We start from the raw sequence: 18568 nt of genomic DNA, 5'->3' as shown, positions 1-18568 counted from the left end.
ATAGCTGGAGGAAATGTAGTTCATTTAGTCTGCACATAAATCATTGCCCCGATTACATCTAGGAGCAGCTAAAATAGGAGGTGATCGAGTTACAAGTGTCACCAGAAGACCTACCATGTTTAGAGCCAAGCCAACTTTTCAAGTGACACTTATTTGGGAGGTTTTTGCCTTAGGTGAAAGAAAATCCTTTCTGCAGGCTCTGATATTTGATGTGGCCAGCACCCGAAATTCACCTCCTGAGGGTTTGTTAACAAAGTTTTAGACTAAAGGCTGCAGCTCCTGCAACTCCAAAAGGCTAGGCTCAGCCACTCACCCCAATACAATAATCAAAGGGATGGAGAATGGTAAAAAAAAAAAAAAAAAAAAAACTACCAAAAAGTCATCAATGTGGCACCTTGGGAAGAAGATGGCAAATGAAGAAACCCAGTGATCCCAAGTTCACCTTTAACACACTGACGTGGTGTACTGCTTCAGGTTGAAACAGAGGGAGAACTGTCGTAGGGTGAAAGGTGTGTGCATTATGAGGCAGTCCTGTTCAAGGTGTGGCCTGGCAGCTCATTTCTGGTTCTATAAAGTAATTCAAAGAATACCTTACTGCTAGAGGGGAACAACCTTAGGGATTATTCCCGCTACAGGGCACAGCCTGGGCAAGTCTGGGGACTTGTCTCATAAAACTTTGCTGTTCCTGTAGTATAAGCTGACTGCAAGCTTGATGGAGGATGAAATAGATAAACATCGCCAGTTTCCACATAGATGTTCTGGAATGGTTAATATGCCACTGTCCGAAGATAAGCAGGTGCCAAAGTAAGGAAGATAGACACAAAGTGAAGGCAGAGATGTTGGACTTCCATTTTGCTTTAGGTTACCTTGTAGGCACAAGTAAAGACTCAATGCTTTTTTAAAAAATCGGTGTCTATGGTAGGTTTAAGTTCAAAGGATATTGGAGAATAAATAAAGAACCCCAACTGTGAGCTTTTAAGTCCATGTGGACCCCTACGTCTGTCTCTTACAGTCAGCCAATCTCCCTTCTTCTGAAGACAGAATAGAAACACAGAGGGAACTTGGAGGCTTTATGAGCATGGCATCATCTCCAATTGTAGAATTAGGACTATGTGTCTTCAAGTCTGTTCATCTTTATGAGAGGAACACACCTGCCTCATGGAAGATGTGGCTTTCCACCTTTCTAGAAGACAGCCTGAATGGCCAGGTCAGGCTTTGGACTCTCTTTGTAGTTCCACATCCCACACTCTTACAGCCTCCACTCTCTTATCCATTTCTGAATAGCCATTCCTTCTCATATTGATAGAGTCAAAATCCCTACTGGTCACAAGCTTGGTGTGTAATATCCAAGGGGAATCTCACTAATATCTGATCTCTAGGGTTGTATGATGCTTTTATTCAAAGTCATCTTTGCCTGTAAGAACTTAAGTTTTTTTTTCCCCTCGAAGAGTGTATTTGACTTGCTTTAGATGGAAACCTTACTAATTTAATATTCTTATCCATGGATTGTTATGTCCCCAATTTTTATCTGAGATACAATTTTTTTTTATTAAATTGACCTCATAAGTGCTGTTCTTTTGCCAAAGGAGAAGTCTGGAATGGCAGATTTTATAGCTAAAGCAACTAGAACTTGAACCATGATAAGGTTGTTGAAAGAACAACAATTGAGCAACAATAACACTTGGATTCCTAACCCGGTTCAGCCAAGAAAGCACTGAGAAGTTTCTTTCTCAGAAAAGTTTCAGCATCATTTCATTATCTGGAAGCAAGGGAACTAGAAAAGGTCATTACTAGGGTCTCTGTTTGCTCAAAACCTTAGTGATTCTAGAATACTATGGATGACATGCTCTTTTATTAGAATAAAAACTTGCTGAAAGGAAAGGAAACTGGGAGGAGCTACAAGTGGCAAAGTCTTTATCAAGTTCTGGAAACTTTGCACAGTTTGCTTCCCTCAATCTTTAAAACCGTGCAGTAGCAGCTCCTGTTACTGCTGAATTCCACAGATGAAGAAAAACGAAGTTTAGAGAAGTTAAATCATTTGTACCATGCCATGGGCTAAGTGCTTATTACTCTCCTACCCCCCCCAAATATGTTAATTCACAAACTCCTAATGTGAAGGTACCTGGCATTATAGCCACTGATATCTCTAAATAGAAAAGATGAGAGTGGAGTTGTAATCACAGGATTAGTGTTTGTATTAGGAACCTCACAAGAGCATCCAAGGAAAAGTTGGCTTTGGCTCACACCATCATGATACCGAAGACATGGATACAAGAGACCCGGTAACAGAAGAGTGAGATGTGGAATCACTTTGCATCAGCAGTCAGTTGGGAACTCCAGCCCAGGAAACAGTGTCTCTAATATTTAGGGTGGTTCTTCCATCATTTAAACTTCTCTGGAAATACTCTCACAGTGACAGACACACCCAGAGATACGTCTCCAAGGAGATTCCAAATCCTGCCCAGTTGATAAAGGAAATCAACCATCACAGTGCCTTTGTTTTTAACAAGCACCAAAGGAGCTATGTCTGTGTCTCTCTCTTGCTCTTCCACATGCTCTCACTCACCCCATGAGAAGATACAGAAAGACATCCATCAGCCATCTGTAAGACCAGGAAGAAAGTTCCTGCCAGGAAACAAGCCAGCCAGCACCTTGATCTTGGACTCAACTCTGTAAGTATGAAATGCATGTTTCTCCTTCTGCCACCCATGTTACAGTGCTCTGTGGTAGCAGATCAGCTAAGACACTCGACATCCTAAAGTTAGAACCAGATCTGAACTCTATTTTAAAAGTACATGCCAAACGAAAGCGCATCAGAGCGTCTGAAGAAGCTGTCCTCAGTGCAGCCTCTTGAAAGCCAACACTCACCACACTTTAGTGCTTTTACGCTGAAGGCCAGATCAGAAATTAATTGGTATCCATGCAGTCTACCCAAAACTGTATGACAAATCACCTCGATTGTTTGATGTGAAGGGCAGCATTCTAAAGGGCACCCCACTCAACCATATCTCAGGAGCTAATAGTACTTGGCACTTAAGCCAGCCTTAAAAAAAAGAAAAAAGAAAAAAAAAAAGAAGAAGCCTTCTAAAGTAAGTACTGATCTCTTCCTATTTTTTTTTTTTCTAATTTAAGTTTTCACTCAATCGGGAGTTAGAACTTCAGAGCTCTGAGTTGTTCCTCCGATGCAACTTGTAAGCCAAGGCAGCACCAGGAGCTGGTGGAGGGGAAGGAAATCGGTAAGTGACAGATGAAAAGAGGGGAAAGGAGACAGATGAGGGTAACAGCCTACTTCTCCCTTTCCTAGAGAGGAAGGATCTGCTCTTGGCTTGAGTTAGGCTGCTAAAGCTATTATTTATAGCTTACAGTCTCCCAAATCGGTGATACTACTCACAAGGGAAGGTTACCAGAAGCAGGGAGTGTCACTGGGGGCTGGGGAGGCATTAAGATAGCAGATGGTGGCCATGGGAGCGGTGGCAGCAGCCAAGAGCTTGATCAGGGTGGATTCTGTTCTGCTTTAGGGCATCTGTTTCCACACTAGGGCTGAGCCTGAAAATCTGCTGATGCCAATCTTCCGCCCCAACCACGTCAGTGGCCAGCTCAGCATCCAGGCCCCACAGCCCTTCAGGCAGGATGCACTGAGCTGTGGCAGAAAATTGGGAGTTTCTTCTCCCTGCCTCTTTAAAAGAATGATCTAAGTTCGCTTCTGTAACAGTAGTAATTTGGACCGACTTCTGTCTTGAACACTGAGCAGCAAAAGCAGCAAAATCTGTGATCCCCTCACTGAGTTATTTAGAAAGTCACTGGAGTAAGAAAGAAGGCTCCACCCGTGCCTTTACCCTGACTGCCCAGGGAATGTGCGGCAACTCCATCTGCCTCTCCACGCACTCAGGGCTGCGGACAGCAGTCACTCCTAAGAAACCATTAAAGAAAAAGAACTTAGCAAACACTCTTTGCATTTCGAGCCTCTGCAGAGCCCATCTGCAGGCTCATTGTTTTAGATGGGTCTATGTTTAAGAAACCATGCCATGTGTTTGGAATATCTAGATTATGAGGGTCACACAAACAGAGTGGGGTTTTTTTTTAATTATTATTTCTTGAAATTATGATTACATCATGTTTCCCTTTCCTGTCCTTTCTCCAAGCCCTCCCAAATACCCTTTCTTTCTTTCTTTCGAACTCAAGACTTCTTTTTACATTAATTGTTATAATATATGTGTACGTATTACGTAACATAAACACAACCCGCTCAGTCTTGATAAGGTCCCTTGTATGTACACTTTCAGGGCTGACCATTTGGTATTGAATGAAGTCAGTTGGTGTGCTCTTGCCTGGGGAAGACTCTCTCTCCCACTCTCAGCGTTCCTTAGCTCCCAGGGTATTTTTTTGTAACAAACTCCTTGACCCGTGGTTTCATTTCCCAATCATTGACACATCTCACATTTCAGCTCCTGTGGCTCCCCATTAGGCATGAGACTTGTTGGAAGGTAGACGCTGAGGACAAAAGCCTGAGTGTGAGATTGGAGGTTTCAGGTAAACTCTGCGGTCCCAAAACACAAGCCTGTAGCCCCATGGCTGTCCAAAGAGGACCAGGCGCTGAGACACCACCTCACGCTGAGCTGAGTGGTTTCCGCTGAAACGTTGTACGCAGAAGTCCTACAGCAACGTGGGAAATTGTCAGAAAGCGGAGGTATGGAAGCCCCCAACTCCTGTCTTGAACAGGTGCTTGGTACGTGTCACAGAGTAACCTGGTCTGTTTTCTAACAAGAAATAGAAACAGATGGAAATCATCTGACACTCTGACCTCCTTGTTCATCCTCTGGGGAAAAAAAAAAAAAAAAAAAAAAAGCCCAGCTTCTGCCACACTCGGTCCTCTCACTTCCTTCCTGAACACAGCGCTCTCTGCACCCTCTGCTCCACACTAGGAGTGGGCGGTGAAGCAAACAGGAAGCCCCTGTGCCAGTCAGGGCAGCGGAGAAGCAGAGCCCTGAGCATGCGCACCCAGACACCAGACACCGGGCCACCATGGAGAAACACAGGCTTTGTGTGGGGGAACATCGTGAGACCCATGAGCAGGGTTCTATGTGCCCTTAGCAATTAAACAGAGATCGCTGGCCACCGTCCATTACTGATGAAAACACTATCCTGGAGAGACCTTCAGGGGCCCAGCATTACACTGGGCAGAGCCAGTGCTAGAATCCAGGTCTGATAAAATCCCTACTGCTTAGTCCTCACCTCTTCTTGTACAAGAAGAAGGGGAGAAAGGACACATCTAATCCCTGGAAAGTTGGAGAATGTCTAGCCTAAGGCTTCTCTGAATCAGGAACTATGCAACTTTATCTTTACTGACCACAGGCCCCCCAAGGCATCTGGCCTGCTACACCAAAGACAGCACTGTTTGGAGAGGTGCCAGCGCCGACGGGTCTGGAGTGGGAACAAAGCTCAGATCCCTCGCTAGGTGCAGGGGAGGGATCCCTCGGTAACAGTGTTCAGACAGCCGGTTGCTGCAGTGTAACCATGGGGAAACCCGTAAAAGGGAAACTGTGGTCCAGCACTCAAAGCCCACACTCAGAGCGGCAACGCTGAGTACTTCAGAATTGTGAAATCTGCAAACAAGTCTCACGCCCATCCACCCACTCTCATGGCCACTGGTCAAAGATGTAAGAGAGATTTCTCTGCTGATGACAGACACAGTCCACACTAATCAAAGATGGGGTTTTGATAAGGTTTTTTATAAAGCATTCTTTAAAGCTTCTTCAGATTATGTATCAATGTATAGAACAGATCACAGACTTGTACTTGCAGCCACACTATCTTTAGGAAATGCATATTCATAGAGAATTTCCTGTGGGTCCTCCAGCTGTTAGTTAACTTCGCCTTGCTCCTTCCCATGTACAGAGAAAATGGTGATTACTCTCTAGCACCTACCGAGGGCTATATTTTGGATCTTCAGTATCCTCTTAAGGACCTGTGTGTCCTCAGGAAGCAATTCAAGGTGGTAGAACCTTTAAAAGATGGGGCTTGTTTGGCAGGTCCCTTAGGTCACTGGGGTGTGTCTTTAAGAAGGATAATGGGAAGTGAGAGAGTTTCTTCCTCTTTCTCTTCTCCTTCTTCCTCTTCTACTCTCTCTCCTCTTCCCTGCTCCCTCCTCCTGTCCTGTCCATGAGGTCAGCCATTTTGCTTTCCTGTGTTGTCCCACCATCATGGGGCTGTCTTCCTGCAGAGTCAAAGAAACAGGATCAAGCAGTTATGGATTGGAATGCCAAAACTGGGAGCAAATACAAGTTTAGTGGGGTTTTTGTTTTGTTTTGTTTTGTTTCTAGACAAGATCCCATGTGTCCCAGGCTGGCTTTAGACTTGCCATATGTCTGAGATGATCTTAAACATCTGGTCCTCTTAGGCAGATATTATAGACATGTGCTATCACACAGGGTTTGTGTAGAGCTGGGGATCAAACAGGGCTTTACATGTGCTAGGCAAGCATGCTACCCACTGAATTAAGCTCCAGCCCTTTTTTTTTTTTTCTTTCTAAGTTATCTCCAGGGCACAAAACTGACTAGCATACTAACTCTAGCACATCAGGGCAGATGTTATTACTCCCATCATACAGATGAAAAGGGGACACTAGGAATTTCCAGGTGTATGCTTTGACTCGGATCTTGCATCTGGTAACAGAGCTACCCTTGGGTTCTGGGCATAATTCTGGATCCGGCTTCTTTCCATCATCCTGTCCCTTTCACTCTCTCTGCTACAGCTGGTCAAAACGCATTTGATCATCTTGTATCTCCTTCCCTTAAAGAAAAAAAAAAAAAGAAAACCAAAAAACCAACCAAACAAAAAAGCAGCAATCCCAGTACCACTACCCACCTTACACTCTCTTTGACCACAGAGACCCAAAGTCAACAACGTGAATCTATTATCATTGTTTACCTAAAACACTAACCAAAGAAAGGTGAACAGCCTCCTTCTGTTTATGATTCCCAGAGGTTCTCTTCATGATCCAGTCACAGATCTAGTTCATAACGAGCAATCCGGACTAGCTAGTTAGCAGGTTGATTTCTGTTATGTAGTACCTATAAACTTACGTGTGTATCAGTGCACCTGCTTAAATTATAATGCTAGAATAGAAGTTTACACTCTTTAATTTTTTGGTTCAGTATAAAATAGCCACTCAGCATTAGTTACCTAATGGACATGTGATCTTTACAATGAAGAAAATGATGATGATGGTGGTGGTGATGATGATGGTGGTGGTGATGATGATGGTGATGATCAGGAAGTATCCTAGAAAAACACCTAGGGTGTTTTACCGAAATTGTCCATAGAGGATGTCCAACAGAGAGTTGCTGTAGGAAGTCATCCAGGGGATAGAGACAGCAGGGTTCCTACAAACTGGCTTCTGCTGGTAGGTATAGACAAAGGGTCAAGTGGCAGGAGATGTTCAGTGACTTCAGGAAGCAACTGCTTCAGGAAGAAGTATCTGTAACACAGAGAAGCATCCCCTGCTTACCATACCAGGAACCAACCAGCTCTGAGTCATAATTTACCAAGCTCAGAGCCAAATTGACAGGCTGGAGAAAAAAATCCACACAACCTTCTCGGCAGGGGTGATGGACTTCTGGTGCAATGATGACGTCCCGAGCATGACACCAGCTGGGGGAGGGGTGGCTGGAGTGCCTGGTCACCAAGTGAGTCACAGCATGACTGCCAGCAGTGTATGTTCCTGGTCCCACCATCAAGCCCACAGAGCATGATCAGCGCAGCGGTGCAGGGCCTCACTCACTAAATCATAACAGTCGTCCCTAGTCTAAGAATGAAACAAAGGAAGGAACAGTGAGCATAAAAATGACCAGATACATTTGCACACTAACCTGTGACCTCCCCAAAGAGCACGCAAGCATGAGAATACTTTTTAAAATACTCAGAAACTTTTTATCAAGAATATTCTCTACATAACACAAAAACTACCTCTGGTTTCTAAAGCAATTAGACAGAGTCAAGTGATTGTGAATAAAGTCTACAAATAACGGATGGTGTGCAGAATCCATATATCACACATCACTGATGTTGGCCATTGCCCTCAGTCCAACTTGCACTTAGGACACTCATTTTTTCTTTTTTTATTGCAATCATGGTTTGCTGAGTGCTTTTAGTGAGAATAAATAAGGCTTTTAAGTAATAGCACAGAAAATTTATAAATTGGAAGTCTATTTTTACTTTTAAAATAATTTTACTCTTACAAGCAATTGGAGGTCAATAGCTTCCAATCTTTTAGAATGTAACTTTGGAAAAGAAATCTACCTTAGTTACAAATGCTTTCTGGACTATTTAGAAATGGGGCTCAGGAATCAATCCACAGAGTCATATTTCAACTGTCTTGTCATTTTTTATATCTTATTTCATAGCTCATAGAGATGAGACTTGGAAAAGCATAAAAATGTACTTTCTGAATCATATAACCTTATTGTGTTTTAATTGAAATGAAAGTGACACATTTTGTTTGTGGGTCCCCTGGCAATGGGACCAGGACTTATCCCGGGTATGGGAACTGGCTTTTTAGATCCCATTCCCTAAGGTGCGCGATGCCTTACTCAGCCTTGATGCAGGGGGGAGGGGCTTGGTCCGGCCCCAATTTGGTGTGCCAGCCTGTGTTGACTACCCAAGGGGAGGCCTTACCCTCTATGAGGAGGGGATAGGGGTGGGATAGGGGTAGGTGGGGGGGGGGGGCGGGAGAAGAGGGAGAAGGGGCAACAGGGGTTAGTATGTAAAAGGAAATAAATTTTTTTATATTTTTGGTTGTGAGCCTAGCCTTTAACGGCTGAGCCATCTCTCCAGCCCGGAAATAATTTTTTTTAAATAAAAAAAATTATAAAAACAAAGTGACACATCATAGAGAAGACATGACAGCTCAGAGAGGAAAAAGTTGCCTGAGTTGTGGGTGATACAGGGTGGCAATGTGGAAAGACGCATGACCCTTAAAAACATCATTTCTCTGGATGTGGTATTGCAACAGATTAGCACACTCATGTCACTCACCACATGAGCTTAAATAAACGGCATAGGTTTGTGATAAATACAGACTGCTGTCTTTTATTTTAGAGTACACACTAGTAATGATGCTATTACTTCTGCACTTGAGGTCAAGTGAAAAGATTAGTGTGCCGTATTTGAAGATGAATCATGCACACTTCTTCCTGGTGCTCATATCTAAATACTTTCCAGGTGCCTCCCATGGCCTTAGCACCCAGAGGATGGCATCCCACATCCATACCCCAGTTTTATCTTTTAATAATTTTCTGATTGAAAAGCTGTTTAACTGATTGTTCTGTACCTGATTCTGCTCACTGTAAAGTTGGGGTGGTAATGTGTCCTATTGAAAGGTTTGGCAAGATTCGTGGAAAGCGTTTGGAATAGTGTCTAGCGTACAGTAAAGTCTATAAAATCATTAGATCATTGCATGACAATGACGTTTTCCCACTGGTATCCCTATCTCTGCTTCTTCTCAGCCCCTACTACTTCCCTTGGTTATCTCAACCAACAAGATGCAGGGAGGGGTTCCTGCTCCTGTTCCCCTTTACTCAGTTTCACTTCAGATTGATTATCCACTCTTGTGGCTTACACTACTCAGTAAACATTTCTAATATAGAACCCACAGTAGATTTGCTATATTTATATTTCCATACAGTGAGGCTGAAAGCAATATAATGGGTAGTATCTGACTTCTAACATGGGAAATTTCCTTTGCTTAGAAAACACCTTGATGGGTAAAATCCGGCAGTAAAGATGAGTCCCAAAGATTCTGATCATTAAGAAAAGAATAAACAAAGAGAGAGCTAATTCTTCCTTGTGAGAGGTAAATATGTATTTGGGCTTTGGGGTAATCACTGAAAACCAAGATGGGAGAAAGTAACTAAGCAACATAAAAAAAGGTTTTAGCTTGCATTTAAAGATGGTCAGTGGGGGAATTCCTGGTAATTGGGGTTGAAGAACATTTGAGAGGGAAATAAGGCCAACTGATGTTCAGATGGTTTACATTTCTAAAATATGAAAATCAGATAAACCTGATGCATGTTTAGGCTTGCAGTGTGTTGTATGTGGAAGAAACCAAGGAAGTGGAGGCACTTCTAGTTTCCTGTCTGTTACTGCTATAGCACAGCCTGACCAAAAGCAACTTGGGGGAAGAAAGAGTTTATTTGGTTACCATCCACCATTGAGGGAGCATGAAGGCAGACTCTAGCAGCCAGTCACATGACATATGACATCCACAGTCAAGAACAGAAAGAATCAGATGCCACATGATGCTCATTTGGGACTTCTGCTCAGCTAAGTTTCTTTAGTGTTGAGCTCTTCGGGGCCCAGTCCATGAAATAGGTGTGCCCACTACCAGGGTGGGTCTTCCCACCTGAATCAAGCTGATCAAGAAAATTCCACAAGCCCACAAGTCAATCTGATCTAGATAATTCCTCAATTAAGACTCTTTCCTCAGGTGATCCTAGGTTGAAGCAAGTTGAAATTTAAAACCAACCACCACAAGGGCAAAGTTCCATGTAGAGGTGAAGAAAAGTAAGAACCCTGTGTGAAAACCAAAGTTATGTTTTTAAGTTTTACTATGCCTAAGAGATCCATGAAACAAAAATCCCTCTGATTTGCAAGCCCCTTGCCCAAAGATAGATAGTTCCTGAAATGTTGGAGGCTGTTGTTTATAGAAAATAACAAGTCACATGTTTTCATTCCACTAAACAAATTTGTTTGACCTGACTGACACTGAATGTGCTTTATCACATGTGGATGGGAGGTTCAAAGGCAGGAAATGCATCAGAATGCATGGTTGCCCCTGATTGAGTGTAGGCCGGAGGTACATAGGCAGGAAATGCATCAGGATGTATGCTTGCCCCTGATTGGACCTGATGGGAAATACTTTGATTTCTTGCAAAGTGTGACTCAGTGACATTTCCTGGGCACCTGGGTATAGACCCAGCCAGAGCCCATCCACCGGGACAATATTTAATTAAAACTCGCTTCAAATTTGACTTGAAACTGTGGTAGTGGTTTCATTCTTACCATTGGGATTAACATTTTCTGGAAACCCCAGCAATATCCAGACTACCCACCCAAATTCTAAAGCTAGACCTTCACTATAGAACTCTGGGGCTGAAAGGCCACTTCAGAAGGCGTGTGCCTTGAGATGTTCCAAGGCTCCGAGGATGCCTTCCAGTTCACAGACTGTCAGAATGAACTCCCATGCTGAAAAAAGCAGGAAGCGTCTACAGAGGCCTTCTGGTGAGTCATCGTCTGGTTCTGTTTTGTGGTATCCCTATCTGGGGTATGGAGGGAGCTCTATGGGACCCCAACATTCTCCCATCCAGAAAAAATAGTGACATGTCACCCACCCACCTGGTTATGGTTGGTTGGAAAGTTTTATCTGTTTCCCAGGAAAAGTTTTGTCTGTCTTGTTGGAAAGTTTTGTCTGTCTGTTTCTTGAGAAAGTTACATCTGCCTGTTTTCTTGGAAAGTTTTGTCTATGTTTTCCGATTCTGTAAGTGCTGTTTAAACATGGAGCTGAGACAGAAATGGGTCAGTTATCTTCGCTGTCTCCACTGTTATCAGCTGCCAATCACCACCAGATGCCAGTCACCACCACTGCCATGGCTACTGTTATGGCCAGAGCTCAGAATTTATCTCTGAGCTCTCTGGTGGATTCGGGGTAATGGGAGTTCAAATGGCTTTTGGTTGTGGATAACATTAAAGTTGTTTTATGCTGTTCTATTTTATTGGAAATCTGGCTCTAGAGCTGGGTTGTGACTCTTCCTTCTCTAGACCCAAGCATATTTAAAAGTCTCCTCTATGTCTTGAGTCAGCAGAGCCAACTGACACTGTGACAGAGAAAAGAAAGCAAGGCAAAGCAGGCAAAAAATATTAGACTTGGTTTATGTGAACATTCTGTACCTCAAGCTTTATAAGTTTTTTTATTGGATATGGCCAAAAAATCTGTAAAATTCATTTAAAAAGTTAACTTAAAACTAGTAATATTAGGAGTTGATAGTTAAAAATCTATGCATAGGTGATCTTAAAGGAACCATATGGCATAATTTCATTTATGGATATAAGCAAGCAATGTATTGCCACCTCTTTAGGAAGTCACATGACTGGTCACCATTTTGCTAGGGATGGAGAGGGATGTCATGTGACTTCACCATCTTTAGGCAGCCATTTGGCTGACAGCCATCTTTGTTAGGATTAGAGAAGATAGATGTCATGTGACTGCATCACCATCTTGATTAAAAGTGACCACATGGAGTGGTCCTACAAAGGAGGCAACAACAGTTCCCCCAAATATTTTGGATTAGGGTGGATCTTTGTATGACAATTTCTATCCTGTCCTGAAAACAAGATTTATGAAAGATACGTTTTTAAAACAATGCCTATTTAATAAGGTATTAAAGCTGCTTCTATGCTTTCATATGCAAGAATGCTGACAACCAAACTTTGTAATGTAAGAGTCACCCAGGTGGTATTGGTTTTAAGGGGTTAGGAAGAACAGCTGAGACTTGCCAATATGTGGCACAGTTAAAGTTCTCAAAGAGATCACAGTTGCAATGACGGACTCTAGCAGTTTTGGAAATGCTGGTGTCATGTGATAGTCACCAGACACACCAGCCACAATAAAATGGAGCAGGCTGAAATCTAGAAGGGAGGCTTTGTATTTACTACTGAGGGTGGGATCAAAGAAGGGATCCAAGCCCCTCAAGAAAACCCAAAGGATTTTGGATAAATCCCAGATATTGAGCTTTGAATTGTTTGCACTGTTCAGCTTGGTTTTGCCTTCTGCAGATTGTGATTGTGCCCTATTTCCTCCCTCTTGAAGTGAAAAATAGTACTTTATTTTTTGATGTTGTAGGAGCACACAGTTGAAAGATTTTAAACTTTTTAAGAGGAAATTTTGGAGATTTACAGAAAATTTAGATTAAAACTGGATATTTTTTAAGGAGCAGTTTTTAAAATACTTAAACTTATAAGGCTATGGGGCATTTTAAGTTTTTAAATTTTTTATATTATTATTTGAACTTAAAAGTAAATTAAAAAAATTAGGGCCACAGCTATGAGCACCAACTACTAAACAGTAGAAACTGAGGTATTCCTATCTAAGCAATCTGGAAAGGGCTGGGGCAACTTCTCAACCAATGAGCCATGATCCTTTGGGGATTTACCAGGGTAGCCTAGGACCACCTACATGTTGGATGTTTGCATTATGATTCATAACAGTAGAAACATTACAGTTGTGAAATGTCAAAAGGAATAATTTTGTGGTTGGGGAAGTCACCACAATGTGGGTAACTGTATTGAAAAGTCAAAGCATTGGAAAGATTAAAAACCACTGCCTTAGAGAATGTCTCTCCTTACCTGAGGTCTATTCATGCTTAAGGATTATATGTCTAGCCTCCTTGTCTTTACTAAATTTGTTAAGCTTAAGCTGTTTTGAAAAAATAGGTCATACAAGAAACTGTTACATTTTGTAATGGAATACTATAAATGGGTCAGGAAGTTCCTAGTCTTGCTGTAGACAGAGTTTATGAGTTAAAAGTTTTATTTTGATACTAGGAGGAGCATCAATTCAGAAAGTGTTATTTTTTTAAGTATTAAACTTAACAGAGATAAAGCTATAAGGTCCTAATCTTATAAAAGCTTATATTTGTAAACTGTTAAAGATAATTAAGACATGCAAGTTAATAGTCACCTTAAAATGGTTAAATTATTTAGTACATTCAAAACTATAATTGTAGTCACACTAAACACTAATGTAATTAATCATGGGAGAATGGTTTATTTAGCTTCTTTTATGTGTTTTCAAGATTAATTCTAGGTTTATTTAGCTCAGATACAACTTAATCAATAATGGTCCTCAAACTTGTCAGAGATCTGGTAAATACGGTATTTAATATGTTTAATAGAGGAGGCTTACTATGACAGAGACCTCCAGCTCCTAGAAGTGACCCCAAAGTCTCCAAAGAAGATCACAGGCAACTACCACAACTTCTCCTAGATTGTGGTAATGCTAACCACTTGGCAATACTGCCCCAATGCTGCACCTGCTGCCAGGACCCAACCCAAACTGTGGACAAGCAGGACACTGGAGGGTTGATTGCGCCACTTTGCCTAGACAAATAAGATCAGTCCCCCACATGTTCTTCCACCTCAGAAAAGCCTCTTAACTGTCTGGATCTGGTGGCCAAAGACCGATGCTGTCCTGGTACTTCTGCCCCCAATGCCGTGGAGACCACAGGAGTCTAGAATGACAGTTTGGATAATGGACTAGTCTCTGTCATTTTAATTGACACACAGGGCACTTATATTTTCTTCTATAATGCATCCTTTTTAGAGCTCTGATGATATAGTTGTGTCAGGTTAGCAGCATCAGGCACCCAGATCCTTCCAAGGCTGCAGCCACCTTTTTAGTCCATTTCATGTGGAAAAATTAGGCCTTGCTTTTTCTAGAGTTACTAGGTCTCCTGTTGAGAAAAGATAGACAGGCTTGCCTTGCTAACAGACTTCATTTTAAAAGATAAACAGATCTCAGATGTGACTTTCCACTAAAGGAACATGTTTTGTAACGACTGTTCTCAGTAATAACTACTTGATAGTATCCAGTCTGGGTACCATTAAACTGATGGTTATTAGATCCCAATATCAAGGATTTGACTCAGGATACCACTCAAGGTGGAATGTGACAGCCAAAGTTATGTTTTAGTTTTCAATTGCTATGCTTGAGAGATCCATAAAACAAAAATGTCTCTGATCTGCAAGCCCTTTGCCAAAGGGCAGAAAGTCCCTGAAATACTAGAGGCTATTGTTTATGGGAGATAACAAACCACATGTTTTCACTCTCCTAAACAAGTTTGTTTGACCCAACTACACATCCAACTACACTGGATATGCTTGATCGCATGAGTGTGGGAGGTGCATGGGCAGGAAATAAGTCAAGATGTATTCTTGCTCCTGATTGAATCTGATGGAAAATACTTTAAGCCCATGAAAACAGTCACTATGGACCATTTCCTGGGACCTGGGCAGAGCCCATCCACCTGGCCAGTATTTAATTAATGCTTGCTTTAAATTTGACTTTATACTGTGGTAAAGGTCTTAGTCTTGACCAGTGAGATTAACACTTGAACAATGAGGTAGAACTGAGTATAGGAGTTCAAGGGTATTGAAACCTGTAGTAGAATGAAATAGACATTTGGGAATGTGTTAAAATCTTTCTGAGAGCATTACACTTCCTGGTGTACACAAGAAACATCATATGGGGGTGTTATTCCAGTCATAAAGTCTGAGTGATGTAGCAGCGGCCCTCCAAGGAAAGACAGGATCCAGTGTATAAGAGACTTACAGGGAGAGACTATGAATCCTATTCACAGATTATTAAACTGGAAAAGGCTAAAAGATTTCACAGAGTAGGGCCTATCTGGCTTCTTGGAAAAGATAAAGGAAGAAAGAAAGGAAGGAAGGAAGGAAGGAAGGAAGGAGGGAGGGAGGGAAGGAAGGAAGGAAGGAAGGAAGGAAGGAAGGAAGGAAGGAAGGAAGGAAGGAAGGAAGAAAGGAAGGAAAGAAGGAAAGAAGGAAGAGAAGTTAGGTGGAGAAATCACCAGATGATCCATCCCTGTGGATGGAAAGATCTTGAACCAAAGTCACTAATGAAAGGGGCCTGTAACTCACAGGAACAGTGAGCAATAGGCCCTGCACCATGCCCATTTATTTCTGGAACCAACAGTCCATGGAAAGAGCATTCCCAGCACAAATAGGAAGGTAGATCCACAAAGGCAACAACTAGGGCCATCATGTAGCCATGTTCCCAGAGAAGAGAGCTAGAACCACACATTTCATCACCCCTACCCAGGTCTGATGTGGCACTTGGTTCTCACAAGTAAATGTTTGCTAAGTTAACAGATTGACCCATCTTGCTTTTCTGAAAGCAAAAAGCTTCTGCAGAGCAAGGGAAATAAATGAGTGAAGAGACAGCCCAAGGGATGGGAGAAAAGTCTTTGCTAGCTATACATATGATAGATGACTTATTTATAGAATAAAGAACACAAGAAAGTAGCAAAATAACAAACAACACAATCAATAGTCTAAGGAGACGAACAAATTTTTATTTTCTTTTTTTAACTTTGTGTGTCTGGAAAGATGTACATGTTGTGTGTGAATACACATTCATGTGTGTGAGTACAGGAGTGTGTGTGTGTGTGTGTGTGTGTGTGTGTGTGTGTGTGCCACTGCACACTTGTGGAAGAAGAGAACAACCTCAGGCATCAGGCCTTGATTTCCACCTCTTTAGGGACAGGGTTTTTGGAGTCTCTCTACTGTACACTGGGACAGCTGGTCCAGGAGTTTCCAGAGAGTCCATTATCTCTACCTCCCGTATTTCCATAGGAGCCTTGGCTCACACTATGCATGAATCTTCTACATAGGTTCTAGCAATTCAAATTCAGGTCCTCACACTTTTACTTGCAGAGCCATTCCCCTGGCCCAGAAGACACTTCAGACGGAGAGGCGCAATGGCTACTAAGTGCTGAAATAAAAGATTTACCCTCCTTCACCACCCAGGAAACACCAGTTAAAATGACGATCAGAGTCCACCTCACACAAACTAGAATGGGTATCATAAAAATAAAATTAACCAGGTATAATCTAATCTCAAAACTTGTCAGGCTGAGGCAGGAGAATTGCTGTGAATTTGAGGCCGAGCTACATTACACAAGCAACTAAAACCAGAAAACAAATGATGGAGGGAAAAGGAGAAGGAGAACAGTCCTACAAACTGCTGGTATGAACAACAACTGCAGAAAAAGAGGCCAGCGGCCATGAATGTGAAAAGATTGCAGAGCAGGGGAGTGTACATGGGAGAAAGTGAAAGGAGAAAATAGGGAAATGATGCAAATATATTTTAATTTCAAAAACTAAAAAAAATTAAAGACTATGTAGTGGATAAACACAATAAAGTTTCATTTGACCATAAAAAAGAATGAAACTATCTCATTCATGGAACAATGTGTGTACATGGAGTTATTAAGTGACGTAAGGCAGATTCCATCATAAATATCACCTTTTATCTCAATCATAGATGTTTGATTTTATATAGCTACATAAAGCAGATATATATGATATATATATATATCATCAAAGCAAACATTATGTACAATAGATACCAGATAAAAAGAAAAAATAAATATGAATAAGTTAGTTCACCTTAAATAACTATTGAAACCACATGAATGTTAATTATCCTCTCTGTTTTATTGCATTTTTAAACTTTTAAGAATATTATATAAATGTTATTAGAAATATTTGGAAACATAATGACAGTTCATTAAAATTAAACAAAATGTCCATATGACCCAGTATACTCAGCAGAATGGAAAGGTGGGGCACAAATAAACATGTACCCTGATGTGCATGGCATGATTATTTGCAACAGCCAAGAGGCATTTGCAGGAAGTGGGAGAGGGGCAACAACCCAAACAGCTATTGATGAATGGGCATATCAAGAAAGACACTGTGTAAACACATTGCAATATCCATTCACTTAAGAAAGAAAGAATTTCTGACACATACTTCAATATGGATGGCCATAGAGACACTAGCTAGGTCAAATAAACCAGCCATTGGAAGCCAAATGCTGTAACAATTTCATTTCCATGTGGTGGACAGAGTAGTCAGCTCATAGTTACAGGAGGTAAAATGGCCATTTCCCAGTGGCTGGGAAGAGTGAGTTAGGGGAGTTGGAGTTTAGGGGTACAGCGTGTCAGACTAGAAGCAAAGTTCTTGATTGTGGGGGTGATGGTTGCACAACAATGTGGAAATATTGAGTACCACTCAATTATATACCTAAAGGGATTAAAATGGTGAGTCTTACATTATGTACATTTTACTACAATAAAAATACATTGTATTTAGATGTTAGAAAAGAATAGGGCATTCCACGTTGTCCCGCATCATTGCTGCAGGCTCTACTTTGGCCTCCAGGTCTCTCAGCATTGACACCAGACTCCCAGCTCAGCCATTTGGCTAATATTTGCTTCCAGGACTTTCTCCAACTGTCCTCCTCTCAAACCTGCTTTGGATGACATCTCTCAGAGTGCACCCAGAAGCTTCCTGTTGGAGCTTTTCTCTCAGCCAGCCATCCTCAGCAAAAGACCCCAAAGTCCAGGTGGCCCTGCTCTTTGGTGCTATTAATTCAATGTGACCAAAGCACATGTCATATTGAAAGAAATTGTCTTTATAAAACCCAACTTTATATATACTAGTAAAGAAAGTGAAAAGTAAAAGTAGAACTGCTTTGGTTAAAAAAAAAAAAAAAAAAAAAAAAAAAACCATCAGGTATGTTTTCTGACAGGGACTCTGGAGGGGACAAGAAAGCCAGAGTAAAAACATCAACTCAATTTTTGACAAAGGGGGACTGAGGTGGCTGAATGGGGGTGTGGGGCAGTGTACTCTGTGGACAACAAAAGGGATGACAGGAGAAGCACCATGTGAGTCAAGCCTTGCTTGGCCCTAAGCTGCCTTCTGCCCTGCTCCT

At 41.8% G+C, this 18568-nt stretch overlaps 2 long non-coding RNA genes across 2 annotated transcripts in view; one reads left to right on the top strand and one right to left on the bottom strand.

Moving 5' to 3' along the window:
• Positions 1-3118: 3118 nt before the first annotated feature.
• Positions 3119-18568, top strand: part of LOC119088493 — a 36579-nt gene continuing 21129 nt past the window's right edge. The window contains exon 1 of the long non-coding RNA XR_005092136.1: positions 3119-3236. This is a non-coding gene — a long non-coding RNA (uncharacterized LOC119088493). The remainder of the gene's footprint in view (positions 3237-18568) is intronic.
• LOC119088494 lies at positions 6299-8116 on the bottom strand. The gene is made up of 2 exons (XR_005092137.1): positions 7592-8116; positions 6299-7477 (listed from the first exon to the last, which is right to left on the bottom strand). It is a non-coding gene; the product is annotated as an uncharacterized LOC119088494 (long non-coding RNA).

This window comes from Peromyscus leucopus, chromosome 9 (genome assembly GCF_004664715.2).
Source record: "Peromyscus leucopus breed LL Stock chromosome 9, UCI_PerLeu_2.1, whole genome shotgun sequence".
NCBI lineage: Eukaryota > Metazoa > Chordata > Mammalia > Rodentia > Cricetidae > Peromyscus > Peromyscus leucopus.
This window is presented reverse-complemented; position numbering and strand designations above follow the sequence as displayed.